Source organism: Apis mellifera, linkage group LG5 (assembly GCF_003254395.2).
Source record: "Apis mellifera strain DH4 linkage group LG5, Amel_HAv3.1, whole genome shotgun sequence".
Taxonomy (NCBI): domain Eukaryota; kingdom Metazoa; phylum Arthropoda; class Insecta; order Hymenoptera; family Apidae; genus Apis; species Apis mellifera.
The window spans coordinates 868673-888709 of NC_037642.1; the positions used below are offsets into that span (position 1 = coordinate 868673).

The window sequence follows — 20037 nt, forward strand, 5'->3', positions numbered from 1 at the left end:
CATTAAGCGTAATTAAACGCTATCGTTCGAAAGCTTTTCGATATCGAGACGAAGAACGAAACACCAGAATGAGCCGGAGATCCTCGTCGGCTGAATGGATCCCTCGTGGGCGAACTTTCATACGACTTTTTCCCCGGCTATCGGGGCTCGATTCGTCGAACAGATAGTACAGGTGTCACTAATTACTGTGATAACAACCGTGCAGACCGCCTATCAACCGCCTATCGTCTGCGAAATTAAGTGGTCGAGATTTTTCGTCGGTAGCGACGATAGATTCAACGCGAGCAGGGGATACGCGAGAGGCGTGATGGTTAAATGGTAGTTTTATCTATCGTAAGAGTTTATTTCTCGACGGTTTAGGGAAGCAGATTGCGTGAGTCGTTTCGAACACGGGCGTATCTCGATAATTTCAGAGTTACGATTTTAGGGTTTGGTTTAAAGGAAAGATCGTTTTGGAGCGTTTTATGTGGGATTAAAATAATAAAAATGTAAAAATAATAAATATTAATGATAATGAGAAGTGTAAAAAGTGGATGGTAAGAGATTTTGAGAATATAGGTTTTCGAAAAATGTGAAAGATGACTTTTCCAAATAATAAATATTTTTTCAAATAATATTGTATTTTTTATTTTGTCTTTTATTTTATTAATTATCGAGAATTGATAAAAGTTGTATCTCTGGTGTTTATTCTAAATTTTAAGTTTATAAGAAATTGGAATAATTATTAAAAATTTATATAACGAAGTTTCTCCCTAAAAATATAATTTCTCAACAAAGATCTAAAACATTATGTCTCTATAAGTCTCTAAAGTAATCTCTATATTCTGTTCCATAAGTTATGCTAAAAAATAGATATATACAAATTATTGTTTCATATTTTTTCATGAATTTTTTTTTGTTTTTACCACAAAAATAATAAATCAAGTAAATTATATATCCTAATTCAACTATATTATTTAAACATGGAATCAAATTCCAATTAAAGTAGAATTTTAATTTTATTCAATTAATACTATTTTTGTATTGAAACTATCTATGTTATTTATTTTTTAATTTTCTATTTTTTTTAGAATTCACAAAATATTAGATCATTTTACAAATAATATTGTTTTAAAAATCTAGTTACAATAAAAAATAATAATATTTTTACATGTGTTTATTATATGTATAATTTAATTCTCGTTTTTCAAATAAATTTTTTTAAAAAATATTTTTTCTTTGAAATTAAAATATTGTTGTCTATATTTTCAAACATTAAACTATCTAAATTTTTATAATGAACGAAATAAAAAGTATTGATTGTGATATTGAATTAATGAATGATAAATATAATATATTAATTAAATTAATTAAATTATTCATTTTTTTTATTATTTCCTTTTTCTTATTGTTTTGCTTATATCTATAAATAATTAAACTATATTTCTTTGCAATCTTTTTTATCAATATTACCTATATTGTCTATTTAATTATAAATCAATACTTTATTCCGCAGCAAATATCATTACAAATTTTACATTATTTTAAAATCATATGAAAAAATTTGATCCTTCAACTTACTTTCTATCACACGAAGAAATTCAAAAAAGTCCGAATAACTAACTATCCGATGCACCGTGGAGAATTGATCGTTCCACGTGGAATCCAGTTTATGGTTATTAATTCACGCAACGTTCCGCGAGAACGAGGCGTAGAAGGACAGTCGGTCCTCTCCATTCCCTAGAAATGACTCATGTGAATAACTCGGTGCGTTCTGATAGCGATCAGCTCGTTAAAGTCCTGTAGCAGAGGCCGAAAATACGGTTTTACCGGACAATGCGAGCCGTGCACCGGGAAAACGTGCGAGTCGAGCAGTGGCCGAGAACTTGAACAAGAGCAGGAGAACGAGGACGAACCGGTCAGATGTGGATAAATAGAAGAAAATGCGGCTGGGTCGCGTAGAAGAGGTCAAGAGTCCGATGTATCGGATCCTGCGATCGAAAGAGATAATTTTACGTCTTGTGGCAGATTTTTTGGGACCTAATGGATTCGTTGAGAAAGGGGAGACTCGAGAGATTGGCCGTTTATAGGAATCGGTAGACTAGTCGTTGATAAAATTTCACTGTGTTCTATACTGCGAAAATTTATAGGAAGATGTGACTTTTATTAATTATTTGTTTGTGACATCGTGGTTGCATCATTGTTGAAAATTATTAATTTTTAATTACTTTATTAAAAAATTAGTTAAATAAATATTAATTTTTTTTTTGAGATTTTATGCTTTCATATTTTATATATTTAATATTAATATAATACTTACTATTTATTTATAAACGTATAAATGAATATTTTAAAGTTTGTTTATTAGATTACTTATTAAACTATTATATTGCAATAGTATTTTTTGCAAGTAACTTAAAGTCATGAAGACTATTGAATTTATAAAGATTTAAATTATCATGTTACAGTTGGAAAAACAATTTGTATGTTTCGTTTTAAATATATACTTAAATGGTTAAAAAATCTTAATTTTATTATTAAAATGTAATGAAAGTAATTAATATTTTATAACAATTTGATTATTATTCTATTATATTATTCTATTACCATTAAAATTGCTAATAACATTGGAACTAATTGATTAATTAAGAAGTAAATATTATAAAAATGCATTCTATGATTCTGTATATTTAAGTTTTGTATAAATGTGTAAATAAATATTTTTATCCGAAATCCGGAAAAAGCTTATGTATTCTTCTAATTATCTATAATTTCTTGATTTAATTAATAAAAAATTTTTTATAAGAGTATTTCTAAACATTTGCACTTAAATACATAATAATGTATCAAACTTTACAAATTTGAGAATAATTTTTAAAATGTATAAGAATAATTCTTGAATATATAAATATGTTTTCAATTATAAACATATTCATATAATTAAAATTTTGTCAATTGTCAATTATTCAAATATCCAATATAAACAATATAAACAATCTAAATTTCAATTAATTAAGCATCATTTATTAAAATTTTATTCATGTAAAGAATTCATATAAAGAATTATCAAATTTCGGTAATTCGAATCTAAAAAAGATTCAAATTTTCAAATTATAGAAATTTTGTCTTATTGAGATTTTCGAATAAAAAAACGAATATTTGACATACAGAAACTTTGTAAGAGTATTAATATTTTTCCAATCGTAAAGACTTAAGAAAAATTTGTTTGAAACGAATTTGTTTAAAACTTAAATGCTAAAGATTACTAAAAATATTGTATTTATTATTTCCCAATGAAACAAGAAATAGATACAAGATACAAATAAACTTAAAAATTAAATTCACCGTTATCTTCCTCTTCCGATCAAAACAAAAAAAAAAAAGGTAGAAATTTCCTCCAATTCTTCAGTTCGATAAATAATTCACGAATCACGCGTTAAACGCTCGATTACATCGGAATATACACAGAAAATCATCCAATGTGAGTGTATAAATCCAAAGTGGGCCCGTGGTCGGCGAGTACGTACATTAAGCGTAATTTATTCCATATATGATATACACACTGCGCGCACCTTGGTCGGTTGGTGCACGCTTCGCAAGACCGATCCTCTCTTTCCCTCTCCCTCTTTCCCTAACCTCCCCCTTTCCGTTTCCTTTGATTCGACCGTGTCCGCGCACACGGGGCCTCGCAATCTTCCTGCCCCTCTCGTGAACGCGTGTAATGCGACGTTACACGGGATTTATGGGAATATTTATGCGTATTTATAGGGCGTGGAGTCGTCGATGTCCGCGACGTGGCTACACGGGACCCGTCCGTGGGCCCAAGGCCTACCGCGTGGAGACGCGGACCCGGATCGGCCCAAGCTGTACTCCTGCCCCGAATTTATGTCGCGCCACGAATAGTTCCGTGTTCCACGCGGCCTTTCTTCTCACGCTTCGCGCCACCCGGAGACACGGCCACCACCGTGGTACATGTGTCCACATCGGCGAAGTAGCCTGATTTCCTTTGATTTTATGCTATTATGAGGCCATTCTACGAGGATTAGAAGACCGCCTTTTTGACCGCCGCGGCCGATTGATCTTTCTTGATCATGGGTTGGTTGTGGGATAGCTGAATGTTTGGGAACAGTTTTGAATAACATGGATCCTAAGGATGAGGTAACGTGTTTCGAGAGATTTATGGGTTTTAAAGAGAGAGTGAAGAAGGATTTTGTTTTATATGTGGTTTTTAATGTTGATACGTGCTAGAGGGAAAGAGTATAAGGATCTAGAGATGAAAATCGAAGGAAATGTTTTAACTTAAAGAAATAAGGAGTAATTATTGGATTGCGGATGTTTGTGAGAATTACAATTTTTGTGAAGAATAGAATTAAAGAGTTGGAAAGAGATATATATATTTCTTTTATAATTACAATTAAAAAAGAGATATGATGTCGTAATCTAGATGAAATTCTATTAAAAAAATGTTGAAAACTTTGGAAATGAATTTCAAAGAGATTTTCAAAAAAATTATTCTATTTATAATTTATTTATCTTTTATATATAATTTTATATATAAATTTATTTATATATATTATATATATATATACATATATATTATATATATATATATATATATATTTTTTATTAAAATCAGAATCTTTAAATTAGAATAAAGTTTCAAATGAAATTTCTTATAAAATAATATACAAATTTTATCTTTTATTATATACCGATATTTAAATTATGTGCCAATTCATAATTTTTATATATGAATATTGAAATTAAAGAAGAATATTCCCAATTACAATGTAGTATAATTTTCGAAGTAATATCGCTATTCAACTTCTAATTTCCTTTAAAACTTTGTATTTTAAAAGTATTTTAAATACAATTATATTTTCTTCTATCAATTTTTTAATTAAAATTCAAATTTAGAATAAAAATTATAATTATATATTTAATACGATAAGAATAAAAAATATACATGATTTTATCAATTTATTGCAGTATATTTACATTATATTTTATAATTTTACAATTACTTTTTTTTCCAAGCTTATTCTATTTGAAACATTATGTATATATACTATATATTACTTTCTATATGTAACTGAAATATAAAATGCAATCCATTCTTAAGATTTTGTTCATTATTAATGTCAAATATTGGATTTGATCGTAATTTCAATCATTTGAAAATCTTCAATCAATTGCATTAATTATTTTTAACAAAACATTTTATACATTATGATCTTTATTGTGATTATCATTTTATTGTATATTCTTTATGTATATATTTATAGATATTTTTTATTAATAAATAAAATTAATGATAGAAAAATAAAAAATTATAAATAGAAAATTAATAATAGATTAATAATAGATATTTAAGTAAAATATTTTTTTTTAGAAGATAAATATTTTTATTTTATATTTTCTATTTCTATTTATGATTTTTTTTCTTTTTCCGTAAAATTTCGGATATAAAAGTCATCACTTTTTCCAGAAAAAAATTAATCCAGAGAAAAAAATAATATTTTAAAGAAAAATATAATGAATTAGGTAAAATATATCAATCTAATTAATATAATTTTTGTTACGTTTAAAGAGACATCTATAAGATTCTTTTTCGTCAATTTTCTTGATATTTTTCTTATATTAATATATAAACTCTATCCAATTGATTACAATATCCAAATTGACTGTATTTCTTAGAGACAGTTCATAAAATATTCAACCATATAATATCAATTGAAACTTCGAATAAGGGTCTATATCTTCGAGATAATGATGTAATGATGATAAGAATTTAAAGTTATATTGTATCTGATAGATCCAGATAGCCCTCGATAACATAGAGAGTCTTATTCCATTGAAACAATTGATAAAATATGATATTTCATTACAATAAAGCAAAATAATTAAGGGCAATAATAAATATAATTTTTTTCTGAATTTAATGATATCGTATTTGAAAATTGATAGTTTTTTTTTTTTTACTTACTATAGCAAATATTAATTTGAATTCGATGATCGACATTTCGACGAATGTTAAAAATAAAATATACATCAAAATCTACATCAACATTGTAATATAAACTTTTTTTAATTTTCAAATATTAAAAATGTTTCTTTTTTTTTTTATTTTCTATCGACTTTTAATTTTGAACATTTGCAATTTGTGGTCTACATAAAATCACTCTATACTCAATTTGAGATTTTCATTCATATTATTAATTACAAAAATTGCACAATATAATTAATCCAATACGATGAATATTTCCAAATTTAAAAAAAAAAATTCCTTCAATATTTTTCGCAATGTACTAAAATTAAAAATCCAAATTCACAATGTAAAATACCAATTTAAGTAACGTCCAGAGTGCAAAGTAATGCATTGTCATCGTTAATCACCGATTACTTCGCTGTAACAAGACCACAGGAGCGAATCGAGGCTTAAAAATCGGTCGGACACGCGTATTTTTATGTGTCCCACGTTCGATGCTTTCACTTTCCCTGATGATCTTTCAGCTCGCCCACGCATACTCGTCTAAGGATGATAAAGGACAGTCACGAATCCGCCGGCAATTCGAATCGGCATAATTTAACCGCGTATGTCTCCACCACGAGTCGAACTACTTTGATTTAAACGGTTCGTTAAAATCGAACTCTGTACTCACGATACTATCTATACAAGGTGTTCAAAAAAAAGTTATTCAGTATTCACGTCGAGCATATCATACTGAATAAAAAAATAAACTTTTAATAAACGTAATTCGAAAACTCGTTTATATTTCGTTTTAAAATATAATCATTTTTTTTGTTTTATATTAATATCATGATTGACTTACTGTATATATATATATATATATATATATATATATATATATATATAATATATATATATATATATATATATATATATAATATATATATATATATATTAATATAAAACAAAAAAAATGATTATATTTTAAAACGAAATATAAACGAGTTTTCGAATTACGTTTATTAAAAGTTTATTTATATATATATATATATATATATATATATATATATATATATATTGAATGCGATATTTTTCTTAATGAGAAGAAAAATAAAATTTTTCTTATTTTTCTTTTCTTTATAAATTTTCGTTTTATATAAATTTTATAACAAAAATATGCCAATTGTTCATCAATAAATGAATTCATATTTATCAAATAACTTGATAAAGATCTGGAATTTTTGAAAAGAGTTTATATGTTCTTAAGCAAAAGATGGCAAGCACATATGGAAATGGAAGAATATGTGAAAAAAATATAGCAAAGAAAAAATTGCAACTGAAGGTGAAGAATGATATAAATAAGGATACTAAGGTAGTAATATTAAGGATCTAAGTAATATTAAGGATAGATAAACAAATTTAGTCTGATCTTGGATGAAATAAATATTTCAATAATAATAAAATTAATGATGATAATAATCAAAATCTAATATTTTGAAAAACTATATCTCATGAATCTAATATTAAAAGAATTAAACAGTTTCCAAATCTTTTAATTAAAAATGGTATAATTATAAAAAGAATTATTAAAAATACATATCTATAATTACAATTGAAATATTTATATATAATTACAATTGAATTTGATTATTATTAATTCCTAGAGATCTTAATTTTATTCGAATAATTATTCTTATTGATGAATCTAATATTCTTGATTATATGAAAAGATATTTGTAAATATTGAGAAATAAGTATCAATCATGATGCTAATGTAAAACAAAAAATGATTATTTTGAAAATTAAATTATTTTCAAAATTATTAAGTTTTTTTATATTTACCAGAATTTTTTTATTCACAAAAAAACATATCAAAGTTGCACATACCGATTTTTATGAAATTAATAGGAAAAATAGTTCTAAAAAAAAATGTTTGATATATATTTATACGATTTTATTATAAGGAGTGAAATTAGACTTCGGAATTGAAGACATATTTTTTGGAATAAGAGAACGAGACAATGTTGTCAGTGTACTATATGTCATCTAAATCTTGAATGATTCTTTTTGAACACTCTATATAAGAAGACTCGTGCTACCGTGTTTTATTCGCTGTCCCACATATTATGTGTCGCATTCATCATTGGACCAATCTTAATAAATAATCGGTATATTATCGGTGGAGAACCGACAGTGGTTCATGAGATTTCGTAGAACTCGCAGGGATAAATCTGACTCAACCGTGAAGGAACAGTGTGTGTACCTACGTTCAAGGTACCGCGAGCTGCTTAAGACATCGACGGTGTTCCTGTCAGAGGATAATAATAGCTGGCAATCCGTTAATCCGTCAGGTAGCAGGCTGTCGTGAATCTCGTTCGAGATGAGGCAAAAAGTAGTAAGAGGCTCTCCTACATATGACACAAAACGAGTTCAGTTGAGGTTCACTTAATTTCAGTTTGTGTTAGTTGTATAATACTTTTGTATGAAGATAAGGTGTGAAGATTGATTTCTGTTGATTGGATAAATAGTAGGATGTGAGTGTTTTTAAGTAATGGAATTGGAAAAAATTAAAGTAAAACAATATCTTTGGTATTATTTTCGAATAATGTTAATTGTTAATTTCTGTTTAAATTTTAATTATGTCTTTAAAAATTGAATTGCTAAATTTCTTTTAAAATATAATAAATATCTTTCTACTGAAATGATAAAAAACACAATCTTTAATTCTTTAATCTATAAGAATACTATAAAATTGAGGAGAAAAAATTAAAGAAATTGTTTTAAAAATAATCTTTATTTTTGTCTTTTGATTTTGTTGAGATAATTCATATGATATGTTATTATTCAGCTAATTAAATTAAAATAAGTTTTTAAGAATTGATATATGATGATTAAATTATAAATTTTTTTTATAATTTAATAAATATTCTATCTTTTTATTCAAATAATAAGAATCATTAATTAATTATCTCTAATTTTTTAATTCTGCTAAATTCCTTAATTTGATTACATAAAAAATTCTCAGGATGCTCTGCGTAATATTATTGCATATATAAAAGTTTAATTTTTATATTTCATTATAATGACATAAAAGTCAAAGAATTTATAATAAACTGTAATAAAATTGTGATGAATTTAAATAGATACAATCCAAATTTTATATTTCACATTTTAATTTAGTAGTAAAGAATATTATATAGAAAATAAAAATTTAATTTTTATTATTAATTATAGAATAAAGATTATTTCTTCTATATTATTAATATTTATATTATATTATTATTATCATCACAGATTATAATTTTGATCTTTTATAAATAATAATTAAATGAAACAAAAATATCTACATAAATTAATAAATTACATTTTTCATAATTTTTTACAATGTAATCAAGGACGATCAACTTTTAAATACTTATATATAATATTATAAATATATTATATAATAATTATAATAATTTATTAATATAACTTATTTATTTTTGAATATAAAATTTTACAAATAAATTTACTAATTTGTAATCTACAAAATTTTATATTTGAAAAATTAAATAAATTATATTAAAATCGATGTGGAAGAATATTCCCCTATAGTTGAATTAACACGAATATTACAATTTAATTTAAAAATCACTTTTTAAAATCGTTTCATATTAACAATGTTCGATATTACTAATTTTTATCATTATTTTTAGAATTAATTTTTTTTCATTTTTTTAAATTTCATCGAATTCTACAGACTTCCTCTGGCAACGATATCCATGCATAGGAATTTTGCTATATTTTATACGATAATAAATAGATATTACATTCTATCGTGCAAAAAAAAATAAAAAAATAGATATTACATTCTATCGAATACGTTAAGCCACGACTGCACGCTTGTTTCCCTTTTCTTGCTCACAACATTTACCAACAACGGGTTACACAGTTCCCATACGGCCAGCCACTTACGTCCCATAATGTTCCGAGTTAATAGTCAGATCAGTCGCGATAAATTCGCATTAACTTCTCTCCCCCCTCTGGTATTATCCACGTGCTTCTACCTCCGATGATAAAGCTAAGTTATTGCGCCTGACATGTAACGTTGATTCATGCCGATTAATTTTTTTAAAAAACACACCAACTTGAACGCAATAGGCTGTAAACTGACAGTTAATCCGTCTGCGTCTGCCAAATGATGGTTTCCAACAATGTTCGAGGAAGTCAATTCGAAGTGGATTTCGAATCAATTTTAATTCTTAATCTCTTCATCACAAAAATCCATACGTACAATGTTTCACTGATCAAAGTAATACGTATCGAAATATGGAGAATTAAAAGATTTTATTTATTATTATTTGAAATAATTTTCTCTTGATAATCTTAAAATATTTTATATTATCTTAAAATACTTTTTAGACTAGTCATAGAGATCAGAAGAATATTTTTTCAAGGAATTCAAAACATGACTTTTGAATAGCTCAGAAATGTTCTAGTTTCTAATTTAGGCCACTTTTCTATTAATTTTGTATTGCATATGTAGAAAAAATTTGGATATTAAGGATATTTTAATAATATAAAATAGAAGATGATTCTATGTGAAAAAATAAGACGAAAACTTTAAATTTTTAAACGAAAAAAATTTATTCTACATATTGCAATATTATAAACATTTATTTATAAAGTTTTAAAAAATTATTTTGAAATAAGAATAAGTACAATCATAAATAAGATCTAATTTAAAGGAACTTTTAAACAAATTTCAAATGATAAATCGTAACCAATTATATCAAATCCAATTATAATCATTTTTCCAGAAAACATTATGAAACCAAGAAAATATCATTGCTTGCTCATTCATTTAATTGCCAATTTTCATTTAATCGAAATATTCCAAATCGAATTCCGAAAATCAATAAATTACTAATTATCACGAACAAAATATCTTCACAGATTGCAGATATTCAACGAAATATTCAATATAAAATCGCGACTCGCAAATCTCTTTCGAGTAATAACCGTCTCAACGGAGAGATACCATCGAACCACGAGTATCCACCTACAACGACCTTCGAAACACGCCGAATCGAATTCTGAAAATCAACAGGCCGATTCCACGAACGAAATATTTCCACAGAAATTCCAACATTCGCCCTTGGTATTCAACGAGAAGGAGCATCAACCCGTATCCACTATAGCTCACGATGAATCCAAGCCCATACTCGTTAACTCGAAGTTAGTGCAAATGACGCGACGAAGATAAACTCATCGCGCGGAACGCCTTTGAATATCCGTAAATTATCGCGTCCCGCGGAAACGTTGGGCCTGTGGTAGCTGTGGCCCGCGCAATTTCCATTATGCAAATGAAAATACTGGCGAATGTCGGCGCGATGTTCGGCCGATCTTCGCCGATGATCAACATCGTGGGTGGGCTGATCCACCGGTAGCTCAGGAGTCAAAGCTACCAAGCGCGCCTCGTTCCCTCTCTCTCTCCTTCTTTCTAGTCCTTTTCTCCACCTTTATTCCACTGTCTCTTAAATCTTTGCTCTCTCTCTCTTTCTCACTTACGTCTTCTTCTTCTTCTTTCTCTTCTTCTTCTTCTTTCTCTTCTTCTTCTTCTTCTTCTTCTCTCGCCTCATCGTTCACTCCACCTTTTCGTTCTCCACGGCTGACAGACGAACGAAATGAAACGAACGGGACGAACCAGACAACCGGCCGGCCTACGTGCGTGTAATTATCCTGTCAATGCTTGGGATTTTCAAGCCTCTTGTCGTCCTCGCGCGATACGCCCCGCTTCGATTGAGAAATCTCTCCTCTCTCTTCTCACTGTCGACGCATCGCGTAGCACGCGATCCACGCGGAACGCAAATATGCAAATCGGTCCTCGATTTCGTTACGTCCCTGCGCCACCTCCACGACCAGGTTGATTACGTTTTATGCAATTAATTACGAGGAAATGAATGGGTATTGGTAACCTGAATAGTGTGGGATGTGATTCTTTTTTTTTAATTTTTTTTTTTTTTTTGAATAAGGCTTGTTAAATATATCCGATTTTTTTATTACCATTTTATAATGAAATAAATATATGTATGTGTGTGTATATATTGATACAACATATGTATAGTGAAATCGGATCATAGGAGAAGTTATGTATCAGAGATAGACAAAATTTTCATGATTAAAGTTAAGAATAAAAAAGTTATTTGCATAATTTATTATTTTTTTTATTATATAATTTTTATTATTATATTAGTTAGCAGTTAATTGTAAGTTATACAAACAATAGTCAAATAATTACGAATTCGAAATAATTTTAAATTCGAAATTTTAATTAATTAATTTTTTTGCAATCATTGTGATTATTCAGAAGTCAAAAATTATATAAGTCAAGTACAAATTATTAAGAAACTTATATTTATAATTGATGAAAAAGTTTATTTCATATTTTACAGTTTTTAGTTTTAGTATTTCATTTTCTATTGGAATCATTATAATTGTCGATCCTTCATATACTTTTCTTTCTTTTCCAATTAAAAAAAAAAAAAAAAAAATAGGTATGTAATCGTGAAAAAATTGGTATGCATTAGTATGAATGTTGCATTCTTATCTCTGCTGATATAATGTTAAGAAATATTATGCGTTTTCTTTTGTGTCGCAAATGAGTCAATTTTTTATAAAAATAATGCAGCAAAATATACTGTTAAATTAATCAAAGAATTAATAAGATATACATGAATGATATTGTTGCAATCTCCTACAATTTGACAAGACATTAATATTGCTGCTTTTTTGGCTACTTGATATTGATAGTGACATAAAAAATTTCAAATTTTTTTAATACAAAATTTATATTATATTTCTACTTTTATAAAAATTTAACAAAAATCACAATAATTAATTAATTATTATTATTATTAAGTAATAAAACCTATATTTAATATAATCTTTAAAAATATAAATTTTAAAGAGTCTCTTCTTGAAAATTTAAAATTACGTTTCAACGAAGCAATAATATATTTCTATTGATAAAATAATATGTGATAATATGATAAATGATACAATATTGATGAAAATTAAAAGATAAAATCAAAATTACAAACTTTTTACTCATTTTGCATCCAAATAATGCATCCTAATATCTGAACATTCTACTAATCGAACAATCTACTATTCGAACTTTACAATATGTATATTTTCAATATAAACAGTCTTTCTTTGTCACAGTTTCAATAGAAAATCAACTGGAAAAATAATGTTCGCAATTTCATAATTTATAAAGTAAAATTCAAATGTAAATATGTGCTAATTATTGAAACGAAATCAGAATAATTAAGAAATCAAGAAATAATGATAAAAAATTGCAATAATATTGAAAAATACATCGCAATTGATTTTAAAAACACCAATTAGATAGAATAAAATTAAAAGAAATTCTCGCATTCCTTTAATATGTTAAAAAATTTGTACAAAAAAAAATATAAGATTTTTAACTTTTATAACAAAAATCGTTTCACATTATTCCAATTCTGTTTTAAATAAACGTATTATTTTTTTCAAAATTTAATTAAACAAAAGTCAGTTGTAGAACTAACCCTGTTAGTTCTACTATATTTCAGTAATATATTAATTAGTATATATTTACATTTCATTCAAAATTTCATCATATGGTAAAATCCACATATACCATCGAAAAATATATATGTGATTTAATATCTGTGATTTAACATAATTATATAATAATATAATATGATAAAAGAAGTATCGATAAATTTTGGAAAGAAGAAATCTTTTCGATGATTCGTGGATATAAAAATTTGTTCTGCTTGTGATAAAAGAGAGTAATTATTCGCGATGAGCATTCCAACGTAAAATAAGCGGTCGAGGGAAGAGTCATCTCATCGGACTTGAGGCCCCTCGAGGCGCGGTAATCACGTTGTGCAATTAACTCTCTGGTTGTGGCGCAAGGTGTGTGGAAATTTTTATTTCGCTTGCCGCCAAGTGATTGTTTTTCATGGAAAATTAACCCTTTTCGCGGGACTTCTTTTCAGTGTGCCGGTTTTTATGGAAGAGAATTATTTACTCTATTATTAAATTGCACTATGAAGAATAAATTATATAATGAAGTTTTATCGAGTATCATTTGTAGTACATTTTGTAATAATGTAATAATATGTTACAAATATTTTTAATAAAATATAATTTATAAAATTGTAGAGAATAATAATAAGTAAAGAAAAAGAATAATTATGAAAAAAAATAACAAGTAAAAAAATATCGTCCAATTTTAGTACAAACATTATTATAGTTTTTACTATTTATTTATATTAAAAAATGAAACACAATAATGCAATTTTTAATAAAATACTTAATACATTATGTAACAAATAATAATAATCAATTCTTCATAATGATGGCTTGATTTTATAATATTATCAATTCGTTATACATATTAATAAAATTAAAATCCTCAAAATATAGAAATATTTCTTAGCTTATCTTAAAACTTATCATCTTGTCTTTCCCCCGTATTCGTAAGTATTATATAATGATGAATGCGATGATAATTTTATTCGAAATCAATAGAAATCGAAGCTTATTGATCGATGAAAAAGAAAGAGATAGAAGAAATGGCGTAATGACTATTTATCTTGGTACAGCTTTTGAAGACGATTACAGGCGCCATAAATCTGCATGTGCGTGTTGGCACAATCATCGTGCTATCCTGGATCGGTACCACTCGCATGAAACATTATTCTCGAGCGTGACCAGACCGGTAATACCTCGTATTAATCCAAAGCCATGGTGCAGCATGCATCTAAACCAATGCTGTTCACGTGTCACATATCTCACGCAACTTTGCTTCCTTTCACGTTATCGGTAAAACGCAAAATTTAACACGTTCTAGCAACTAATGACGTGTTATAAATCAATATTTGCATATCATAACGTGTCCATCGAAATGTAGGTAATTTAAAGAAGATTTTTTTTCCCCAATTTAGATTAATTTCTATAAGATTTGTTCGAAAATTATTATCATATCGTTATTAATTTTATTGCTCCTTTTTATTTATATATCTTTCTTACTTTTATTATTTTTAGAATTTTTTTATAATTATTTATAAATTTTCATATGTAAATTGAAAATAATGATGACAACGAACGATAAAATTTTGTAAATCATCCAAAAATTATTTATATATTAGTTTATTTTCAAGGAATATATCCATTAAAGAGTAAAAAATGGAATCAAAATATCATCGAAATATTAAAAACATATCAATATATATATATTCAATATATATATTTAATGACAATATTTAAAAATATAATTATGAATTTCAAAATAATACGTAAGCTTCCATCTTTTTCTTTTCTATCTTTTATCATTTTTATTTTTTTCTGATTGTATTATAAATATAATACTTAAAAATTTACGTTTATTTCGATTTGAAATAAAATACTTACTTAACAATCAATATTCAAGTTAACATTTCAAAATATATCAATAATAAAAATATTTAAAAATAATCCTATAATAAAATATAGATAGTATTGAATATAGCCATAAAATTACAGTAATTAATACAGTTATTATCTCAATAATTATAATAAATAGATATTATATAGATATTACTATCTTATTAGTACCTTAAATACCGATTTTATATTTGAAAAATTTTTTACATCTGATTTAATTTTTTTTTATATATGTTTTACAAGGTATTCAAAAATTATTAAATAACAAATTTCATATAAAAATTTATTTATTTATTTTATATAAAATGACGTTATATAATGTTAAAATAATTACAAGCCATTAAATATTATTTATATATTGCAAAAAATTAGTAAATAAATAAATTTATGAAATAACAATAAACAATATAATTTAATAAAATTAAATTTTTAAAAAAAAATTAAAAAATAAAATTAATATTGGCTCCAAATTGACACAAAGAATTCACGACTTAATAAATTCAAAGTATTTAAAAAAATTTTTATTATTTAAAATATTCATTCACATTCTTTTTAGATAAAATATTAAATAAAATATTCTACAGAATTTTATTATTTTTCAAAATATGGCAAAGTGTCACACGACAATTTTTTAATCATATTCGATAATCTATTCTCGTATTCTATTTATGTTCTTCAAATTGTAAATTTAACTCAAATAAAAAATAGTATTTAAAAAAAGGAAAGATTTTTATTTTTTATCAAAAAAATTGTTTTTTAATAAAAATTTCAACATCGTAATTTATATAATAAAAATTGATTTTGTTGAAAATTTTTTCTTTGACTATTAGAAGAATATATTCATTATCTAAATTATTTATGTAAATATTTGGAATTCTATACATTTTTTAAACTTTTCATTTAATTTATTAAATTGTCTTTGTAGAAAATTAGATCTAATTTATTAGTCCAATCTAAATGATCAAATATCACTTTTCTTTTTAAATTATAACTTACAAAATAAAAGAATATATTTCTAAATTATTATTATTAAATTTTACTTTTAATCTTTTAGATCTAAAAAATGGAATTTCAAATTCTTCTATTAATCCTATTAATAAAAAGTTAGTTTTTTGGTATATTTCGATAATAATCTAGATAACCTTGAGAAGGACAATGCGATTCTCATTTCTTATCCTTAACTACCTCCAATCGGTTTCCAACATTATTCATCGGTAAACATAAATCAACCTAACTCCCCAGCTAACACACGAAACGAACCATGAACGAAGCTTGGCGAACAGTACTTCACCGGTTGCCTCGTGGCGAATCTCTAACCAAGACGATATTCTCGATCGTCTCGTCATCGGGATGGGTGGCTGGCGGGCAGACAGCGAGCCAGACAGACCGCGAAATCGTCCCATTGAGGCGTTTAATCGACGAAACGATGCCGTGAAGGCAAAGTTCTTTCCGCCATAACCATAAGCACAGGCGCCTCTCGCGTTAATACCAGGGGGACGGGGCAGGGAACCGGTACTTTAATGCGCGTCTATGATATGATAATGCACCGGCAAAGGATTATGCATGTAGGTTCATGTATGATAATTTGGCGAGACAAAGCCGCATTGTCGGGGCATAAATTGAATCGCTGCCCTCTCCTCTTTTCGATGCCACCCACCCACCCATCCACCCCCACCCATCGTGATCCAAAGAAACGCCCATACCCGTAGTGGGACACGCACTTGCTCGAGCACTTTTCAAAGCATCGAGGATCTTTCTCTCTTCTTATTTTTCGTTCGCTGCGATTACTTTTCCTCTCCTCTCTTTTCGATCGCAATTTTGTCTTCGTTTTTTACTTGAAAATCTCTAGCGATTAAAAATTGAAATCAATCGAAAATTTTATTAACTATGTTTTATTAATCAATATTTAAAAATTCAAACCAATTACAACTCTTACATAGTTATATTTTATTAATATTAAAAGTGTGTAAAAATTTTTTTTATTGTGAATGAATCTATTTTTTTTAGAAATGTTTGTTTCTTCACTGATTCTTTTGATTGTTTTAATATATTATATCTATTGTAATGTTTTCACTATTTTAAATTTTAAATTTATTCCCCTTTTCAAATAATATATTTTTATAAACTGTCTAAGATTCTGTATTGGAGAAAGTAATGTATTCACGTGAAATCTACGTCTAATAAGCCTCATGAATCACTGCCGATGTTCTTGCAAAACCCTTAAAGATGTCTTAAAGCATTCGATCCGCAATTTCTTCTAGTCTTCTATTTTCTAAACTGCTTTGATGGACTGAACCAAAAACAAAAGTTGCATGGTTTGCTTGTATTATATAAGGATCGATAAATCACGAAAGAACCATTTTCTTCTATGTAAATTTTTTCCTCGTTCGTGTCTTATATTTTATAAATCGAATAAAATCAATTTTTAGCAAATTCAATATTTGTCTAAAAATCCATTGTCCAAAAATAATATTTATCATTAAAAATTTTGTATTATTAGTATTACTAGTATTACTAATAAAAGTTAATTTCTGCTTAAAATTTTATTTATTTGAGTTAATCCTCTTATTCGAGAATTATCCTTTCTTTTTCGTTAATTTTTTCCTTAATTATTTTCTAATTTTTTCGTTAATTCTTATTGAAAAAAAATTGATATTTAATTAATTCGATTCCGTTTTTCAGAAACGAATTAATGACAAATATTCAACTGTATTTATTCTTATTAATATACTATTTTTATATATACCATATCAGAAAGAATTTTAAGTTTATTATAAATTTTCTATTACAAATTTTTTCTATTACATTCCTATTAATCCAATTATCATATAACATTTAGATAAACCCTTCGAATTTAAATATTTATTCTTTATCAGTGATGTATCTATTTTTTCAAATAATAAATGTAATCAATTCATAAAATCCAATTCAAAATAATTCAATGATTTTTTGAAGATAGAGATGATTTCTTGGAAAAAAATATCTTCGTAAAATCTGTTGAATGAGATTAAAATTCAAAGTTCTCTCAAAGAAAAAAAAAGAAAATAGAAAGAAGAAAGAAGAGAGAAAGAAAAGGAAAGAAAGTGAAGAAAACAATACGCATTTCTATACGATGCAGGACAACTGGCCAAAAGTTGGTTGAAAGAGGTGGAAAGTCAGGAACAGGTGAAGCTGACATTTCATGAAGGAACGTGGACCGTAGCTGGTCTCAGGGAAAGGAAGCGGTTCGCATAAATTCGCGATATTATCTGGGCATCGCGAGGAGGTATATACTTCATCCCGCATGGAACGCTGACCACGGATTCCCACGCACGTAGACCCCGTCCAATTTCAAAATTTCGGGGTCGACCGGGTTAAATGTTAACACGGGAATTATGCTAATTTTCGGCAGCGGCCGGTCATCGGGACATTCGTCATCCGCCTCAAGCCGCGCTCCTTTGCTCGCTTTTTGCGGCCAGCCACGATTATGCGAACGTACGAAGGTGGTCCACGCCGGACCAGGGACGTATTTGAAAGTCTAATTCTCTTTTTCTTCATTTTTTCTCCCCCCTTCCTCTCATTTTTTGCCAATCTTTTTATCATCGTTCCTTCTCGTTCGCGAAACTCCGCGATCCTTACTGATGTTCGATATTTCATCCGATATGTACGAGTTTATTTTTCTTTCTTTTTTTTTTTTTAATTGGAATTGCATCAACTGATCCGATTATCTGCTATGACTATACTGTGGACATTTATAAAATAAAATTTTTTTGAATATGAAAAAAATGAAACTTAAATAGGAATGTGTCTTATTCATTAAATAGTATAACGTTAAATAATATAGATTTTTGTACATTTAATATTCATAATATTTTTATTTTGATACTTTTAATAATTTTTAAATAACGAAATATATAAAGTATTAATATATTTATAGGATATCTTTGGAAAATTGATTTTTGAGACAAATAAATAAAAAAAATAAATATAAAATTGATATACAAAAATATTTATTGAGCTTAATTATTAAATTATAAGTAATTTAAGTTCATGTGAAACGAAATAGAAATAGAATATGTAATGGTCACATCTGACTCTATTTATGTCTTTTTTTCATTTAATATAAATTTCAGTTGCTTATAATGAAATAAATAAACCTCAATCAATATTTTTGTATAGTAATATATATATAATATATTATATATTAAATTTTCTAAAGATTAATAATATAAAAAATAGCACAATAATAAAGATTAAAAATATAATTATTAAAGATATTAATATGTTTAAAAGTCTACATGATAAGAAAATATTAAATTTTAGTTGATTCTTTATAAAGGCATTACGAAAAAACTATTTTTTTATTATTTAATTTTATTTTTAATTATTATGTTATTAATTTATAAAAAATTATTAATAAAAAAGAATTTTTTCCAAAAGTTTAAAAAAAATTTAATTTTAAAATAGAAAAATAAGAATTTTATAAAGTTTTTTTTATTTTATCTTTATAAAATTAATTGAATAACATGATTGTCTTTTAATAATGATTAATTTTATTTTGAATAGCAGTTCTATAACTCTATAATTCTATAGCTCTATAATTCTACAGTTGAATATATTCTATAGTAACATTGCACTTAATTATTGAA

General features: G+C 26.4%; 1 protein-coding gene and 1 long non-coding RNA gene across 3 annotated transcripts in view; one reads left to right on the forward strand and one right to left on the reverse strand.

Annotated features, from left to right (window-relative positions):
- The window catches only part of LOC411919 (Wnt7 protein), a 181017-nt gene that overhangs the window by 54281 nt on the left and 106699 nt on the right, over window positions 1-20037 (forward strand). The window lies entirely within an intron of this gene.
- Window positions 6151-11883, reverse strand: LOC113218780. Its single transcript, XR_003304694.1, has 3 exons — window positions 11501-11883; window positions 8218-8358; window positions 6151-6511 (listed from the first exon to the last, which is right to left on the reverse strand). It is a non-coding gene; the product is annotated as an uncharacterized LOC113218780 (long non-coding RNA).